The 16,716-nt window shown below is 45.5% G+C and overlaps 1 long non-coding RNA gene across 2 annotated transcripts in view; it reads right to left on the reverse strand.

Moving 5' to 3' along the window:
* LOC128909208 (uncharacterized) overlaps positions 1 to 16,716 on the reverse strand; it is a 97,337-nt gene that overhangs the window by 38,737 nt on the left and 41,884 nt on the right. For both annotated transcript variants that reach the window (XR_008466278.1, XR_008466279.1), the window contains exons 7-9: positions 2,529 to 2,702; positions 1,113 to 1,229; positions 157 to 270 (exon numbers count right to left, since the gene is read on the reverse strand). This is a non-coding gene — a long non-coding RNA (uncharacterized LOC128909208). The remainder of the gene's footprint in view (positions 1 to 156; positions 271 to 1,112; positions 1,230 to 2,528; positions 2,703 to 16,716) is intronic.

A 16,716-nucleotide genomic window follows, 5' to 3' on the forward strand; every position in this document is an offset into this window, starting at 1 on the left:
TTCGCCAGAGGAATCCTGGGCAACGCAACTCCTTCAGTGATAGCCCAGACATATTTTGTGTCTTTAGAAGGGGAACCCAAAGTTGGCCAGAAATGAAGCCAGCTGAATTACCGGTGCTTTTACCAACATAATAAGGAACAGAAGATCTTCACTCACAGAGCATCGTGTTACAGCAGCAGCAGCTGGGTTCTTCTCTTTCTCCAGCAGGCAGCAAGCAATTCCACCCTTCTCATTGCAGCGGGGTTTACGGGTCCATGACACCCTGTTTCCCTACAAATTGATAAAAAAGATGCTGTTACAAAGCACGTTAACTAGTATACAGGGAGGAAAAGAAACGAAGTTGTCCGTGGGAACACTGGGTCGAATTCTCTTGTTCACTCCCAGCTATAGCACGCAATCCGTGTTTATTTACTTGCAAGTGCAAAGTGTGCCGTTTCAAATGCTCTCCCTCTGATGGGTGCAGGCCCCTGCTGGATCGTGCTTTTAACTCTCTCTTTAGGGCTGTTTGTCTTTGGTTTTCAACTCTCGCATCATGCTATACGTTCACTGCACGTACCATGGCGTGTCAGGCTAGATCAGACTACAACTCGTCACACACTGCAACAAATTAAGGCAGCACGAGGGAGCCACAGATACATATCGCATGGCATTGGGAAGTTAATAAAACTTAGTTTGGTGGAAAATCTTCCGGTGTGTAGTAAGCATCCTTTGGATCGTGTTTCCTTCTCTGTTGTCTGGTTGGAATCTTTTTCTTTTCTTGTGTACAGTTTAAAACTTAAAAGGTAATTACGCTATTTAGAGGTATATGTTTAAATTAACATGTTTGTTGTTCCCACTGTTCCCTTAACAGACTAATTGGCTAGAAGTCATCTTTGCAGAATTATTCCAACTCATTTTTATTTTATCACTTACTTTGCATTATTAGAAGGAGCTATTAACAGAAGAGGGGAAAGCTCTTGGTAACCAACGGAAGCTATCTGGGTATTTATTTAAAGGACGTTATGTTCCTAAGAGGGAGAAGCACATTTCAGGCTAATATAAGAACCACTGAAATTTTTAGTCCAGATCTCAGCTTCAAAGTCGCCCAGGCATTTCTTTCCTTTGCTGCCCACCTTACACGCTTCCCCAATTTGGGTCATAGGCATCGAGCAGCTGCAAAGAAAATAATTCCCCTTCCAGCCTCCATCCTTCCTTCGCAAGCCCGGTGTGTTGGAGAGAGCTCGGCAAACCTGGAGGAAAGAAAGGGTCTTGAACTCAGAGCACCAGAGGGACCAGCCAGGATGCCCAGGCCCTGCCCGTCACCCCGTCTGACTCCCCACGGTTTGTTTAGGCATCGGTTCAGGGAGACTCAAATCCATGTGGCTGACTCCCAGCGCAGGTAGTTTCACCAGAGTCAACCGAAAACAATAGGGCTGTTAAGCTGTTGGGAGTCGGAGCTGTACGAACGTGTTCCCTTCAATCTGGTGGCTGAACGGCAAACTGGAAAAAAATGATTCAGGTTGAGCCCCAAACACAATGTTCTAGTGGAACAGACATAAAGTCACCCCAAAACTTTCATTTTGGATCGGCTCAGATCCATTTCATTGATCTAGAATGGAAGATTTCATATTGTTTTTAACCCGAAATTTAAACAACAAACAGTTCTAGCTGAAAAAAACCTCCATTTTAAAACGCCAAAATGAAACTTAAAGCAGTGACAATTTGCTCTCTTCCTGAGAAGTCTAATATTCTATTTATCGTGTTACTTTCAAAATAATAATGAACAAAAAAGAGGTTACCTTTGAAAAGGAAGTGGTTTAAGAAAGGTCGAAATGATAGAGTTTATTTTGAAAATACTGAAATGAAACATTTAAACTTTCCTGAGGAAAGAAATTCCCCCGATTTTCTTTCTGACAAAACTCTTCATTGCATTCAACCTGAATTTGCGAATAGTTTTCCACTTCGAATTGCACTTTTGGCAAACTTAGGCCATCCTGGAAAGATTCCACCAGCTCTGTTGAAACTGGCACATGCTCACATACTTCAGAGAATGAGAGATTTCATCCTGTAAAGTGGGGATAAGAATAAAACTTCCCCACTGATGGAGAAAAATCTATAGGGTTGGGTTGTTAATGCTTGTAACATATAAACGTCTAAGGCAGACACCAAAGGTTTTGGCTTCCCGAGGGATAACACTTCACAGAGAATGAAATTCTCCTCTTTGTCTTAATGGGAACTAGATTAGGTCTTCAAAGTCTTTACCAGTTAGATGAATAAAGAGCTAAAAGATAACACAAGCTTAAGTGCTTTAAAATTATGATATAGAAGGCCTCTAATTTGCAGTATTACAATATAGCTGTTTAGTTTAGTTTAGTTTGAAGTGATAAATGGACACGGGCGTTGCACAGGTGGCTGCGGTAGCGAGGCACGTAGGGGTTCCCACTGCGGCCACCGCACGGGGACGGTGTCCCGTGTCCTGCAGCAAACAAGGAGGATAATGCTCTCGGCTGCAAGAGGTCTAGTATTGCCCCTGTGCAGGTGTCACCTACCACCGTCTCGCTTCTCCTCTTCTCTTCCTGACTGGGAGGGGATTTCAGTAGGAAAGCCGGCGATCAGAACGTTTTGGGTGGAATTTTCCTGTTTCCTTATATGTGCCGTGTTGGAGACTGACTTTTGCTGCAGACTCGTAGCCTATGGCAGTGGGCAGGAGAGATGAGGCTTCACTGAAATGTGGAGCAAACGTACACAAAGAGAAAACGGATAAAACATTAAAATGACAGCTTGCTGAGGTGGCTTTTTGTCGGAGCGGCTTCAGCACGATCACAAAGCGATGTGCAGTAGTTGACATAGCTTGCTCCGACGCGGTGAAACAAAATCAATGCTTAGTTCGCCCCACTAGCCCAGGATTTGCTACATGCACAAAATTTCCCAACCCGGCCACAACAGGTGTGCCAACAAAATTGCCAAGGTACAAAGAGATGCGTCTATACGGTAGGCTTGAATCAAACATCTAATCAAACTTTGTCGAGGTGGATCCAGAGGTTTGATCAATGAGCCGTGCTCTGCAGCTCAAGCCCGTTGTTAATTTTAAAATGCTTTTGCACCCCATGCAATGTGACAGCATAGATGGAGAAAACCATGTCAAAGTTAATAAAAAAAAACTCAGAGCCAGAGGAAGTCTCAGTGTTTGGGGCAAAATTCTGGCATCAGTAAAATCAATGGCAATACTCCCGCTCCCTTCCGCAGTGCCGGGTTTTCACCCTTTGCCTATGGAAAAGTCAGCGGATAGGCAATAATATGAATATCCGTTACACTGGCTTTTATTCTGTAAAAGTCTTGGGTTTAAATTCTGAACATAATTTCCAATGAGCTTTTGTTTAGCTCACCAAGGTCAATTAATGTAATTCCAGAACTTCTGGATCAAGTTTTGTGTAGATCATTCTCCCTAATGCATCCATCTGTCATGAACTACTCACATCTTCTGTTTTCACTTAATTCCCTTTGAAGTTACCTGTATGCCTACAGTTAAGCTTCTTTTTAAAATCTTTACAGAATCAGGGACATATAGTTTTTGTAATTCTCCATTCAGCTGGTGCGGTAAGAGTAATAAAAAAGGGCTGTGATGTATGTAGAATTACATGCTGTGCTCTTCCTACGAGCTGCTGCGTTTCTATAGCTGTACGAAAAATCCTGTCTGCAGGGAATCTTGTTGCGGTTAAAAATCTATATTTTCGTTTTCTCCATTTGTTCTACAAAACTGAACTAACAGGCACAACAAACACACATACAAATGTGCAGACAAGTATTTAAGAACAGCAATCATACCGGGGAGGATGCTGGAAAAATATGCGCTTGTTTTAACCGGTGTAAAAGTATTTTTTCAGAGACTAAAAATGGAAAATATTCATGTGCTAATTACCACAGGACGTGCAAATATAGGAAGGGGGGTTTTTATGTGCTTTCAGAACTTACACGAGAAATGTTGTGTCATTTAATTCACATGTAGCATGAAACGTTAAATTTACATTCCTATTGGTTCCAACAAGATTATTTTCTCATCTCCAGAAAGAAATAATAAACACCCATAAATACAATAAAACCTGCTGGCATCACATGTTATTTTTTAAAAGGAAAAGATAACTTATCCTAGCTGCTGCCCAATATTTACGTCTTCCCTGTTTGTAGCGGTCCCTCAAAGCCCGAGGAGTTCATCAGGGAAGGCTCCTGCGAGCAGCGCGGGCGTCCACACGCGCCCCCGGCTGCGTCTCCCCACGGCAGCGAGACGGTACCCACTTGCTGCAACTGTGGGTGAAGAGGCGGGGGGGCGTGTGGAAAAAAGGTTTTAAATGACAGATGCCAACTTCCCGGTCTCTCATCTCTACGGACAACAGGGAAAACTGATCCTCCACTTTTTACAACTTCCAGTGAAAATTTCCCCAGCTCTTCCCACGCTTTACACGTATCCCCGGTATGCCCAGGATCTCCCGTTTACCCACGGGCAAGCGTGACACCGCGTTTAACACAGCCTCGGTGGAAAAGCGCACCTTTTTCCTTGTTTTTTACTTAGGTAACAAAAAAAGCGCAGATTTCCCCATTTTGCACACAAAAGCAAGGCTTTGTGCACAGACTGACCCGGGGAGGGCTGGCAGCTTGAGGTGGCCCGGCTCCCCCGGCCCCGTGGGGCAGCCAGGACAGTCGTCTTCTCCCAGGCTTTTACCAAACCTGTCCCCTTCTGCCCCACCAAAGCGATGCTTTCGAGCACCAGCTTGGAAAGGCCTCATCTACTGCCGTGCCGAAGCAGTCAGGGCTCTTGTAAATAAATAATAGGCGCTCTGCTTTTCTAGCTCGGGTTATCCCACAGTAGCAGTTTCAATGTAAATCTTTTCCATTGCTACTCTTCTTTTTTTTTTTTTTTTTTTTTTTTTCAGCCTGCGTTTTTGAAACCCAGCACTTTTATTTTGCTCTTCCAGAAACGCCTGCTGTAAGACGCTGAGCCAAGACAGCCCTTTCCAACCGGGCGGTGAAAGAGTTAACAATGCCCTTTCATGCAAAACCACAAACAACTGGGGGGAAAGAAAAAAAAAAAAAGAAAAAAAAAAAAAGAGTTTTTAACTGAGAAATGGAAATGATCCAAATACTAACCGAGAGTAACAGCACAGAGAGAGTATGAAACACACAAATCATCCTGGGGTTCAGAGTTGATAAAGTTATTAAAAAAGAAAAAAGGAAGGGGGGTGGGGGGGGAGAGAGAAAAAAACCCCTTTGTTTCTGCCCTATACCTTGAGGCTGTGGGAGCAGAGGAGGGAGAGCAGAACGAGTCAGACGGGAGCCCAGCGCAGAGCCCCATCCATCCCATCCATCCCATCCAGCCCCGCGGGGCTCCGGGCTGGTGCTCCCCAGCTCCTCTGCCGAGCTCTTGGGTTTGCTTGCATAAACTCGGCACTTCTTGGCCTTTTTTTTTTTTTTTTTTTTTTTTTAAATTATTATTATTAGCAAGTGGGAGAAGGGAGGCTTTTAACACAGGCGGGCTGGAGCCTGGATGCGGCCGGAGCACGGGGTGGGGTTTGGAGGGCCCCGCCGGCTATTGGGCCATCGGCTTAGCAACAGCACGGAAAGGGCCAACCCCAGCATTTTTAGAGCCGGGCCACCTTCCAAGGATGGGTGCCAAATGCTCCGCTCCTCTGCCAAGAAAACAAACAAGGGCACTTTTAAAAACTCCAGAGTTAAAGAGGTTTTGTGTTGGTTTTTTTTTTTTCCCCCTCTTCTTCCCTTTTTTCTTCTCTCCTCCACAAGCTCGCCTCGCTCGCAGTTAATGATCTCTTTTCCCTTTCTCCCCAAGGTTCGGGTTTCAGGGAATTGTCACTGCTGCAGGTTTCAGGAGTCGCTTCCACTTTCCCCGGCTGCGGCAGCCTCCCCTCTCTGCAGGCTGGAGCAGGCTCTGGAGCTCAGTCAGCCCATTCCTCTTCAGATGCTGCAGGTTCCCCCCTTCCTTCCTTCCTTAACGGTAGAAATCTCTGCCGTCTGCATTAGCATTGAAATCTGCTCGCTATTGCCGGGCATTTATGTAACTTGCATAATTTACTACCTGTGTCACTCTCTCATCTCCTACCTCTTCATTCATTTCAAGCCTGCTAAAGAAGTGCAAGAAGAAGCACAGAGACTTCAATAGGCAAAAAAAGTGGCTTGTAGCAAGAAACCTTTTTTTTTTTTTCCCCTGCAGAGAAAGAAGAAAGAATTTTGGAATTCTCGTTTCCTTTTATTAAAGACATATTTTTACATTATATTTTTAATGCAGTCTTTCTTACATATTCGTCTGTGGGATTGCTGAAGTTGGGGTAGAGCCAAACATTTGCTAAAGAAAAAATACGGACTACGGTTTTTACCAGCTGAGAAACGTGGAGGTCCATACTATGACCCCAAATCTCTTCTTTCCCTGTGAAGGAGAAAAGCAAGAGAAAGTCAAGAGTCCATTTCCAAGGAACACCGAGTGTCTTCAGGTCCCAGTGGCTTAGCGCCTACCCAGAGAGAGCTCTCGCCTTGCAACCTGGCTTTTATGCGCTAAAGGGGAAAAAACCGAAATTGAGATTTCTCTTGCTGTTGTTGTTGTTGTTGCTGTAAGACACTTTGGTAGGAGGTGAAGCCAAACGGTACCTCTTGGGAAATAAACACTTCACAGAGAAAGGGCTAAAGAGGCCAATACTGCAGCCCTTTTCTCACGCCAGTCATTCCATTCATTTCAGAGACGGGGCTCACATGAGCGAGGCTAGCAGGGTCAGGCCTTTATTTGCACACGGTAGCACCTCCAAAGGTTAAAGGATGTCATTTGCAGTCATGATCCTGTTTCACTTCTACCTCTGATTTACTGGGAAACCTCGAGTAAATCACTTAACCTCTCTAAGAGCAAGTTTACCCAAGTGCAAGAACGTTCTGTGTGCAAGAACCGTTCCAACAGTCTTTGTGAAGGGCTTTGAGGCCCTTGCAGGAAAGATGGACTTGCAAGTTATCGGTGTAGCTGATTTTACGGAAATAAATCTAAGTTTCTGTGTTTACGCGTACGTCCCAGCTGCATCCCAACCTCATGTCTGCATAAGAGTGGTTATACACCACAATCTACTTGGATTTCATAGGAAAAATATGCAGGAAAACAGCTTGAAAAGGCATCTCGCTCAATTGCAGGCACGTCCCTTGATCCAGAGAGCTGGGCTTTGGGCATGCAATATGGTGCATTTCATTCTCAGAAAGGTTTTGTCTGATATATTGGGGGATATGTTTCTGCAGCTGAATGCTTAAGCTGAAACCGTAGTTCGCTGGTGGTCCATGCGCTATTTGCTTTCTCCAACTACTCAAACATCCGTTGTCATAAAAACTGAGCTGGAGAAGATTTTTCTGAATAGCAAAGAAACAAGATGATGGCAACTCGTGCGGTTGTGACTGTGCTCCCTGTCCTAGGCAGAACTAGGAAATATATGAAAAACAACAGGAACCATGCAAAAAAAAAAAGAGTTTGGGTAAAGGTTCACTGCAGGGAGAAAAGGGAAGGGGCTTCCTTTTTATCTGTACTGGTTCTGCTTATCTTTTACTAGAGGTTGTTTTTAGCGATGAGGAAGTAGAATAAGAAATCCATTTGTTTTTCTCATGACACAGCAAAATACACAACCTAATAACTCAGAATAACATCCCTTCTGCCCTAAAGAACTAACCTGACAAAATTAAACCAAGACTTTATTCAGATATTGCCCAATTCAATAGTAAATTTTCACTCAGCTGAAAAGGCTTCGCATAAAGCCTTCGTGTGGGAACCCAGCAAGTTGAAGCAACATCATAAATGCTCGATATTAATTCAGGACTAGGGTCTTAATTATTTTTCGTTCATTATTTAGGCGAGCAAAGTGCCACGTATTTTGATGGGAATTTACACAAGGACTACAAAAGAGGACAAAACGCCTTGGGCACATAAGGGGAGCTGGATCAACCTGCAGGCCTCGCGCCAAGGGTCGGCCGATACGCACTGAAGCACCATTTATCACCGTGCTTTCCCCAAGAACGGCTTCCCCTCGTGTGCTGCCGGCTCCAGCGTGTTCGAAACAACTCCACCACCCTCTACAGCACGTTTTACAGCCACCTGAAACTGTATTGTATTTAAGGGGTACATACATTGTGTCAGTAATTCCTATAGAGCCATAATCGTTTTTATAACACCTGGTTACAGTAGGTAGTATAATTTGCCAAGAACTTGATATGAATGCATTTCATAACATGCTTTATATAATCCATTATTAGAGAACATTGCTGCATCTGTAATTATGTTTGCAAATGCATTTTATTGAGTTCTACATAAAAGTATGCAGTACTCAAACCAGCTCTTAGGCTGCAGGAGTATATATACATATATACTTTGCTTCTTTCCATATATTTCTTTTTTTCCTGTATAGTCAACACTATAAAGGGGAAAGTGCAAAATTTAGCCTCGATTTCCCAGCAGACTCCAGCCCCTGATCCAAGCAGCCTTGAACTTGGGGACAGTTCAGACCTTTGCTGGAGTCCTGTCATTTTTATCTGCCTTAGTCCTACACAGCAAAAGCGATTACGTGAGTTCTGGCTTCAGGCTGATCAAATCTTTCAGCGTCTCTTCTGCCGCTGACACCACTGTGAGAGGCACAAATCGCATTTGGTACAGGCTTACGTTTACCTGCAGAACCCACACGGGTAACCGAGCCGGAATCTACCGCAGTTGGTGCTAGAAATGTTAAATACAGTCTCATTTCCCAGTCTCTTTTTGGCAAGGCCTGAGCCAGGGAGAACCTGGGTTGATTGTCACATCCCAGATCGACTTGGAGTGACCAGCAGCTTTGGGAGAGGAGCTGCTTTCACCGCTCCTGACGCCCACTGGGCTAAGTGCAAGCAGTGGAGCTTAGCCTCTTGCCTCCGCATTTCCAAGAAAAGCTCTCCTTTACGTTGGTAATTTGCAGGAGTCAGGCAGCGCAGACAGCAGCAGCATCTTTTCTCGTACTGCCTTTCCAAAAAACGACCTTCCACTCTGGGTTGATTATTTCATCCGAAGCCGGAGTCCGAGACCATCACAAGCCCTTACACAGACTGAGCAAACCTACTCCCATGCTCATCTCTCCTGAGACAGTCATCTGTTGCGTACTTTAAAAAATACAGAACACGCGAGTTTTGGCGCATTTTCTTCTCGTGCATGGAAATACGGTAGAAATGTGGTAAAAAGCTCAGACAAGGTAAATTAATTATAGTTCAAGCCTTTTTCCATTTATGGTGAGCTTTCTCCTTCCTTCCCAGCCCCCCAAGGAATTGCTCTGTAAAACACTCTCTCTAATAGGTTTTATCTCATTCTGCCTTGCCTCCATTTTCTCCAGCTCCTCTAGTGAATATTTGTCTTTTCTACCTGCTGCCCAGTTAAATCAGCCTCGGAGGCGGTGACATATGCCAGATCGCGGGGGCTGTCACTTTAATTCCCTGTGCTCATATTTTTCTCCTCCTAGTGGGGTGCTGGGGGCAGATGTTTGGAGAAGGGACCCCTTTGCTGCCTTGGCACACTGAAGTCCTGACGTGAGCTGCTAGTTACGGGAGTCGAAATTCTGGCCCTGCTGACGGTACCCAGTGTAAAACAGCCGGCTTCTCCCAAGCACAGTTGAGTGCAGGTTCTAGACATTAGGAAGGAAACCTTACACGCCACCACAGAGAGCTTCAGGAGCACTTTCTTCTCGTTTCAACTCAACTATCTTGTCTAATTCCTGCCTGAAGGCATAGGCCTTCACACGGCATGCGTGCTAACACTGGTTGGCTCCCATCCTTCAGCCTTCCACAAAAGAGCTATTTTCCCATCTGCTGGAGGGGAGAAAGAAACCAAAGAAACTGTAGTCTCCACCCCACCATTGCATGGATCACGAGGGGCTCCAAAGCATTGGTGACTCCCGATTGCTCCACTGCAGCTCAACCGGCTCAGGACAAATGTTGATGAGACCTCATGAGGGACAATGGCTGGATGGGTGGCGCATCCCCTGTAGCTCCCTGCAATGGGCAGTGGCTGCTCCGGGGCCAAATCATGCTGTAGATAAGCCAACAGGTGTATATTCTGCACCTTCTCTCCTCCTCAGGGAAGGGAGTGGATGTGTCCTTCTCCTCTAACGCAGACCTGCTGCCCAAATCCACCTAAGGCAGGTTTTGAACAGCTTGTGAGATTTTTTACTGTATGGGATACATGATACACCTCAAAGACTTCTGAAATGAATGGCAATATCTCCATTGACTTCCCATGGCTTTAATGGGAATCTTGACTTTAAAAATTTCACTGGGACAAAACTCCAGTCCCTACTTGGCTTCTTAGAGGTGTCAGTAATTTTTCTGCCATCTGACTGGGAGAACCTATTCTTCTGCCGGCAACTTTTCTCAGGAGTAAAGTGAAAACCTAAAGCTTCTGACGGTTTGCTAAAAACCCCCAGCTACATAAACCCTCTTTCCTCTCTGGCACCATATGGAGCATCCCTAATCTAAGTCTTCCTCAGGGCAGTGGAAATTTAAGGCTTAGCCAGATGAAAGCCTGATAGAACTAAATAACCATGATTTATTAGTGGGCTACCTTTTGGGTTTTAAACTGGTTTATCAGGACAATACCAGAAGGGGGAAAACAGTCAAACCACCCATTAATGAAGGCACAATGGCAGAAGCAGACAAATCGTAGCGCCTGCCTGGTGGGATAGAGTGAAGTGGACCATGCCCTCTCATTACCCTGCTGTCCGCCTACACCCAGATCAGGGGAGACCCTTACACACCGCTGTCCTAAAAAAAAAAAAAAAAACAAAAAACTTTGTTGTTCCTTCTGGGAAAGATACAGTTCCCAACACCACACCTTTCTTTTCCAGCTAGAACTTAACACCATCTCTAAACAGACAATGATATAACACACATTTCTAAGTGCGAGTGTCCAGGGAGTGATAAATTGAAGGTTTGGGTTTTAGTTACATTAATAATGCATATAGAAATGCTATTTGAAAATAAGAAAGTGATACATTTTATGCCGTGCAGTTTGTGGGGCAGGAATGGAAAGAAGAGATGGAGTTCTACGTTTCCCTTGTAACGCTGGGTCAAGGTGACTCCCAGCGTAAGCTGGAACAGCCCCACTGGCAACCTCCTACGCACCTACATCGTGTTGCTCCAGCTCCTCTCCCCAGCTTAGTCATTTCTCCAAGCATATCGAGGGGGAGAGCTGGGAGAGATAAGGCACAGGATTGCCTGGGGCATGGCATGAGGACTCTTTCCACTCCTTCCGTCCTGTCTCCCGATCAGAGTACAGGATTTCAGTGGGAAAACTGTGCCTAAGGATGTAGACGTAAATCATGGAAGAAACGGCTGGAGCAGAGCCTTCAATTTGTTATTACTCTAAATAACACAAGCAAACTCTTTCTACTGAACTCCAGTGGCCACACAAACTCCACACAAAAGCAGCGTGCGAACGTTCACGTTGCAGCATGAGTTTGCTCCGGCCGCACCGGCAGAAGACAGCAGAGCATGGGCAAGCGAATCCTGCACGGTTAGGGAACGCGTGCCTGACTCTGCTCGCCTCATTTTACGAGTGCTTGATTCACCCAGCGAACAAGGAGTCCGAGCACGAAGGCAACTGGGAAACGAACCCGCAGAACGCTGCACCCCTTGCGAGAAGGACTGCTCGCACATACGGCTGCTTTTACCGGGGGCTGTCGTGACAGAAAACGGCAGTGATGCACTTGGGGATACTTTCTATGAGATGGGAACGGGGCATTGCTTAACAAAGCAAGGCTACAGGCTTCCCAGCATACCACTGCGCTGGCAATTAAATAAGCCTCTGAGCCACATGTGACTGTGCCTTAAGAAATTAGTGTGATTCAGAATGATTTGGGTAGAGGAAAATATTCCCTTAAAGGATCCTGCCTGGGCTGCTCAATGCACGAAGGGTGGGAGAGGAGAGTTTCCCAGTCCTTGTGCAAAGGTGAACTCTGCCCAGAAAGAAGAAATCCGAGCCCACTGCAGCCACCTAAGGGCATTCCACCAACTAAAATGGAAAATTAATTAAGAGAGTGAATCATTTTCTGAGACTTACTCAGTTTTGTAAAGCTTTAGCGTTCGTCTTTTCTGTCAGTAGAGAAGCCCTTGATCCAACACAGTGTTTACAGCCACGTTTCCATAGAGCCCTGGCGTGCAGAGCCAGCTTGTGCGAATGACCTGCAAGACCTGTTTACAGACCTCCATTACAGAGCCTCTCATTTTCTTGGATGATTATCCTAGGTGTCAAATAAAGCTAGATTACCTGTTTTATGTCTTAGAATGATAAGCAAGCCAAAGCAAGTCATTTGGCTCATGTAGTTATGCAGGTATACCTAGATATATGCATACATACATTATTCCAAACACTCAAGGCAATCTCACAGCCTTTCTTGTTGAGATTTCGAAATCTTTCCATTTTACCAAAACGTCCCTCTTGGTAAGGCGATGCTGGAGTTTCGGCTTCTCTTGGCTGAGCTGCAGAGCTAGTTTGCAAGAGTTAATAGAGGATGGCGAGGGCACAGCACCGGGGTCTCAAGGGGGCAGGAAGCCCTTCTCCCAGAGGACCGGTATGGTCCTTGCTGATGGAAGGGGTGTCTCATTCACGACGCGGCTTGGCTCAACGGCGGTGCCTGCGATGCTAACAGGAGGCGGAGGGGAAGCATGTGCTGACAGAGCTCATTGCTGGGAAGCTTATAAATGATTCCTGGCACCACAGTTGGCAGTGGCCAGTGTTACCAGTCCTACCATTGCATAACACCTGCACTTTGCCACAATCACCAAAACAATCAAGCCAGAGGAGCATGCTAACGCTTGTTGGAGAATAAACTCAGCAGTCACTCTAATATCACACACTTTTCCAGCTTGCAGCTCCACCTCCTTCGCCTTCTCTGCCCTGGGACGAGTGGGCTCCTGCGCCGGTCCCCGGAGGCCCCACCTTCCCGGGCGTGGTGGGGACCCATCCCTGCTTCCCCTGGGCAGAGATGTGCTCAGGCTTCGGGATGCGCTGACTCAGTGATGCACGGCTGATTGCGAGCGGCAGTTTCAGCCAGCCAGCCAGCTCCAGCTAGTGTATAATATGCATTTACCAACAAACAGACACAACCACAAGCTTCTTTTATAAATGGGTTCCAGAGCCCGGCCGGCGGAGAGCTGGCTCGGGCTGGAGACTGGCACAGTGCAAATGAGGGTACGTGGGAGGCCTGCGCAACGATGGCCTTTGCGCTCCCACAGCTTGGGTCAGCTAAATTCTCAGTGAAGCCCCATTCCTCAGCATAATCGAGGGATGCTCAGAGGCTGCTCTAATTAAAACAGATTGTCGCAGCCCCGGGGAGGCTGTTACAGGAAAGGGAGTTCAGCTGGACCTAGGGAAGCTCTAGGAAAACCCCCTTTCTCTTCCACCTCTTCTAATATACTACTTCATGCCCTCAAAGGATCCACTTCTCAAAGGTACGCCCTAAAAGCCAACAGATTCGAGTCCCTGCAGGACGAGCCCCAGACGGAAGTAGCCCTTGCAAGAGTCTCAAGTCCTCACTTGAGAGCAGCTCGCTCTCCTTCCCCAAAAAAGATGTTCTAGCTGACGTGCTGCTCCTCTCAACCGATGAGGCAATATCCCCCGAGAAGAGAGGGTGTCTCTCGCATAGACAAGCTATTCAGAGACTGCTGGGCCCGATCCAAAATCAATTGAAGTACATGGCGAGCCTTTCCACTGATTCCAAAGAGGTTTGAATTAGGCCCAAACGTCAAAGCCAACACCATAAACTCTGCCTGGAAGCCAACACGCAGCCAAGTACCGATTCCTCAGCATCGGTGTCATGTGCTTCCAGCGAGATACCCCGCTTACTCAGCAGGATGCCTTCAGCACCGGCTCCTCCTTTCCCAGAGGATTTAGCTCCCTTTACTGCATTGCGGTTCTCAAGTCTCCAGGTGACAAAAAACCATGGATTAAGAGCACCAAGGCCCACAGGCACGAGGAAAGGTCACAGCACTCGCCACCAGGCAGAGGTGGGGTGGGGAAAAAAAGGCCAAAAATCAACAAACCAACAAAGTTCCTACGCACAAGGAAGGGGGTCTCCGAGCTCACGGCCAATTACGTTAAACAGTGGAAAATCTTTATTCCTCCGCAACCAAATGGAGCAAAATGATGACACAACGGCCTCAGTACTTTAATCAGCAGGACAAGTCAAGCCTTTTATTCCTTTGTATATTCCAGTCAATGGAAAGTTATTGCTTAATTAACCCCCTTGAATGAATACCTGATAATTAATAAACCCATATACTGTACCCCAAGGCTCCGAGTTTAAGAAATCTCTTCTGTTCAAGTATGAAAAAAGAAAACATGCTGAACTAATGGGAAATAATTCTGGTAGAAGGCAAACCAATTAGGATTAGTGAATTCCATTTCATTTAAAGTTCCGAGATAGAGAAGTAATTTATCTAGTAAATTAATAGTGTTAGTGACTTTCCTAATATATTAGCAAGTCTTTCGTATCATATTAGTGAAAACCAAGCTGGCTAATACAATAAAAGACTTATTATAAAGGTATGAAGGTTACTAATGTGATAAGATTTTTGCATCCAATTAGTATTAAAAGAACGCTGCTTTAAAATGGACTTTTATATTTATTTATATGATTACCCAGCCTACTGTAGAGGCCACAACTTTTATCTCAGCAAATTACTAATTCTCCTCCCAAATTTGGAGCTGCTGCGTGTTACGTTCCTCATGCAAAACTGCCTGCACGCCTGTATCTGCAGATCTGCATGGATAACTGACCCAGGTTATTTGGTCTGGCTGCATTGTGTTTAGCACAACACTACAGTGGTTTTGCATTCTCCCAGCTTTGGATCAGCCGGAGACCGGTCGAATCAGATACAGCAGCCTTTAGGCAAAACAATTACGCTGAAATTATCATATGGCAGCAAGCCAACGCCCCGTCTTGTCTGGTATCCTGTCTTCATCAGTTACTGGATCCTCCCACCCTTCTCTGGAGCAAGGTGAAAAATACCTGCTGCACTGAGCTGACGGAATAACCGACTTGTACGGGCATTTCTTCAGAGCCTAACCAGACAGTGGCTTCCTGACTGAAACAGCAAGGTTTATCTCCTTTTTAAAATCCTGAATTATAAACTTTATTATTATAATACAAACCCACGTGACTTATCCCCAACTACGGCTATGCTAATGTGTCAGTGAGTTCCAGAGGTGACTTTTCAAGGGCGTGAAAAGGTATCTGCTTTGGTTAATTTTATAACGTGCTGTCTTTTACACTGTATGATCAGCTATCATACGAACACAGCTCGCTTTTTTTTGGCGAAAGATCTCAGCTACCTCCCAGTGCCTTTGCTGTGGGGTGCAGTAGCAAAAGAGCAGCTTTGCCTTCAGTGCCAACTGCAACCAAGGGTGCACACGGCGGCACACAAAAACGGGAAAAAAAAAGAACCAAAAAGAGGCTTTGCTACACTTATTTGACCCATTGTTGTCCAAATGGGTAAAATTTTGGATCTGCAGATAGTTATTTATTCTTACCAACAGTTCTGGAGTATCTGCCTCTATATACGGCTTTGCAGTGTGTTTATGCACTCTTGGGAAAGAAGGTTTTCAGATCACCATAAAATGCCTTCTTATGGGGTTGGCAGTAGAATCGTACAGAATCAGAAACGTGCACGTGGGTACTTAGAAATAATTTGTATTAGAGAATATAATTGGTGCTATTTTTCATCTTTAAAGTTCCTGCAAGAGTAGTTTTCTGAGGTAGATCAAATTAGTAAAGTAGAAACAGATGCAGTCGATTGTCCATCGTTCAGGTCGAGGTGCGGGTGCTAAAGACTGATCACAGTCAGGGGATGTGAACGTGAGAAGATATATTCCTGCACATTCTCCGAAATCGGAGCCGTGACTGATCTGATTCATCTCGTATCCTTAAATCACTGGAAATTGCCATAGTCTGGATTTCAGACTTACGTCCCGCTATTTCACCCCCATGAAAAGCACAACATCTTATACACCAGCCTGGAATTTTGCCTAGCTTTGCAATCCTCACACCACCGTAAGCTCCAAGCCAGGGACCGTGCAGGGCGATCCCAGGTGTGCGCAGGTGAGATATGCTGGGTTTATACCCATACATGAGTATAAGGAGCTGAAAAGATTAGGATAAATTCCACCCGAGAAGACAACACACACTTATTTTTTTTCAGCCCCCTCCCATAAATTCAGACCAAGGGAATTCCTGGTGAGGAACTCCTGGGAATTCCTCAGTCTTTTAAGAACGCTAAAACTGCATCTTTTGCTGCAGCAGGCAACCTGAGCCATCATCGAGACAATTGCTACTGGTAAATTTAATACAGAACCTCTACCTCCCCGAGTGTAGGAAGAATAATTACGCAAGCACATTAACAGGTATATTTAACTTAATAACTCATATATTGCCCTTGTGGGGGTGAGAAAGGATCCCACATCATTAGACCGGCATATAGCTAGCCAAATCCGTTCATGTCCCTCTTTTTGACACGTCAGATCACGACCATCACTGCTGGATGGAGACCATAGCGAAAAATGGAGTTACTGAAATTATTTCAGGGTAGAGGCAAAAAGGAGGGAACAGGGACAGCAGAAGGGAGTGAGGAAGTCAGAGGGAAAAATAGGAACAAAAAAGAGTAAACAGAAACAGAGAGACAAGCAGGACTAGGCACATCAGG

The sequence above is a fragment of the Rissa tridactyla genome, chromosome 4 (assembly GCF_028500815.1).
Source record: "Rissa tridactyla isolate bRisTri1 chromosome 4, bRisTri1.patW.cur.20221130, whole genome shotgun sequence".
Classification (NCBI taxonomy): domain Eukaryota; kingdom Metazoa; phylum Chordata; class Aves; order Charadriiformes; family Laridae; genus Rissa; species Rissa tridactyla.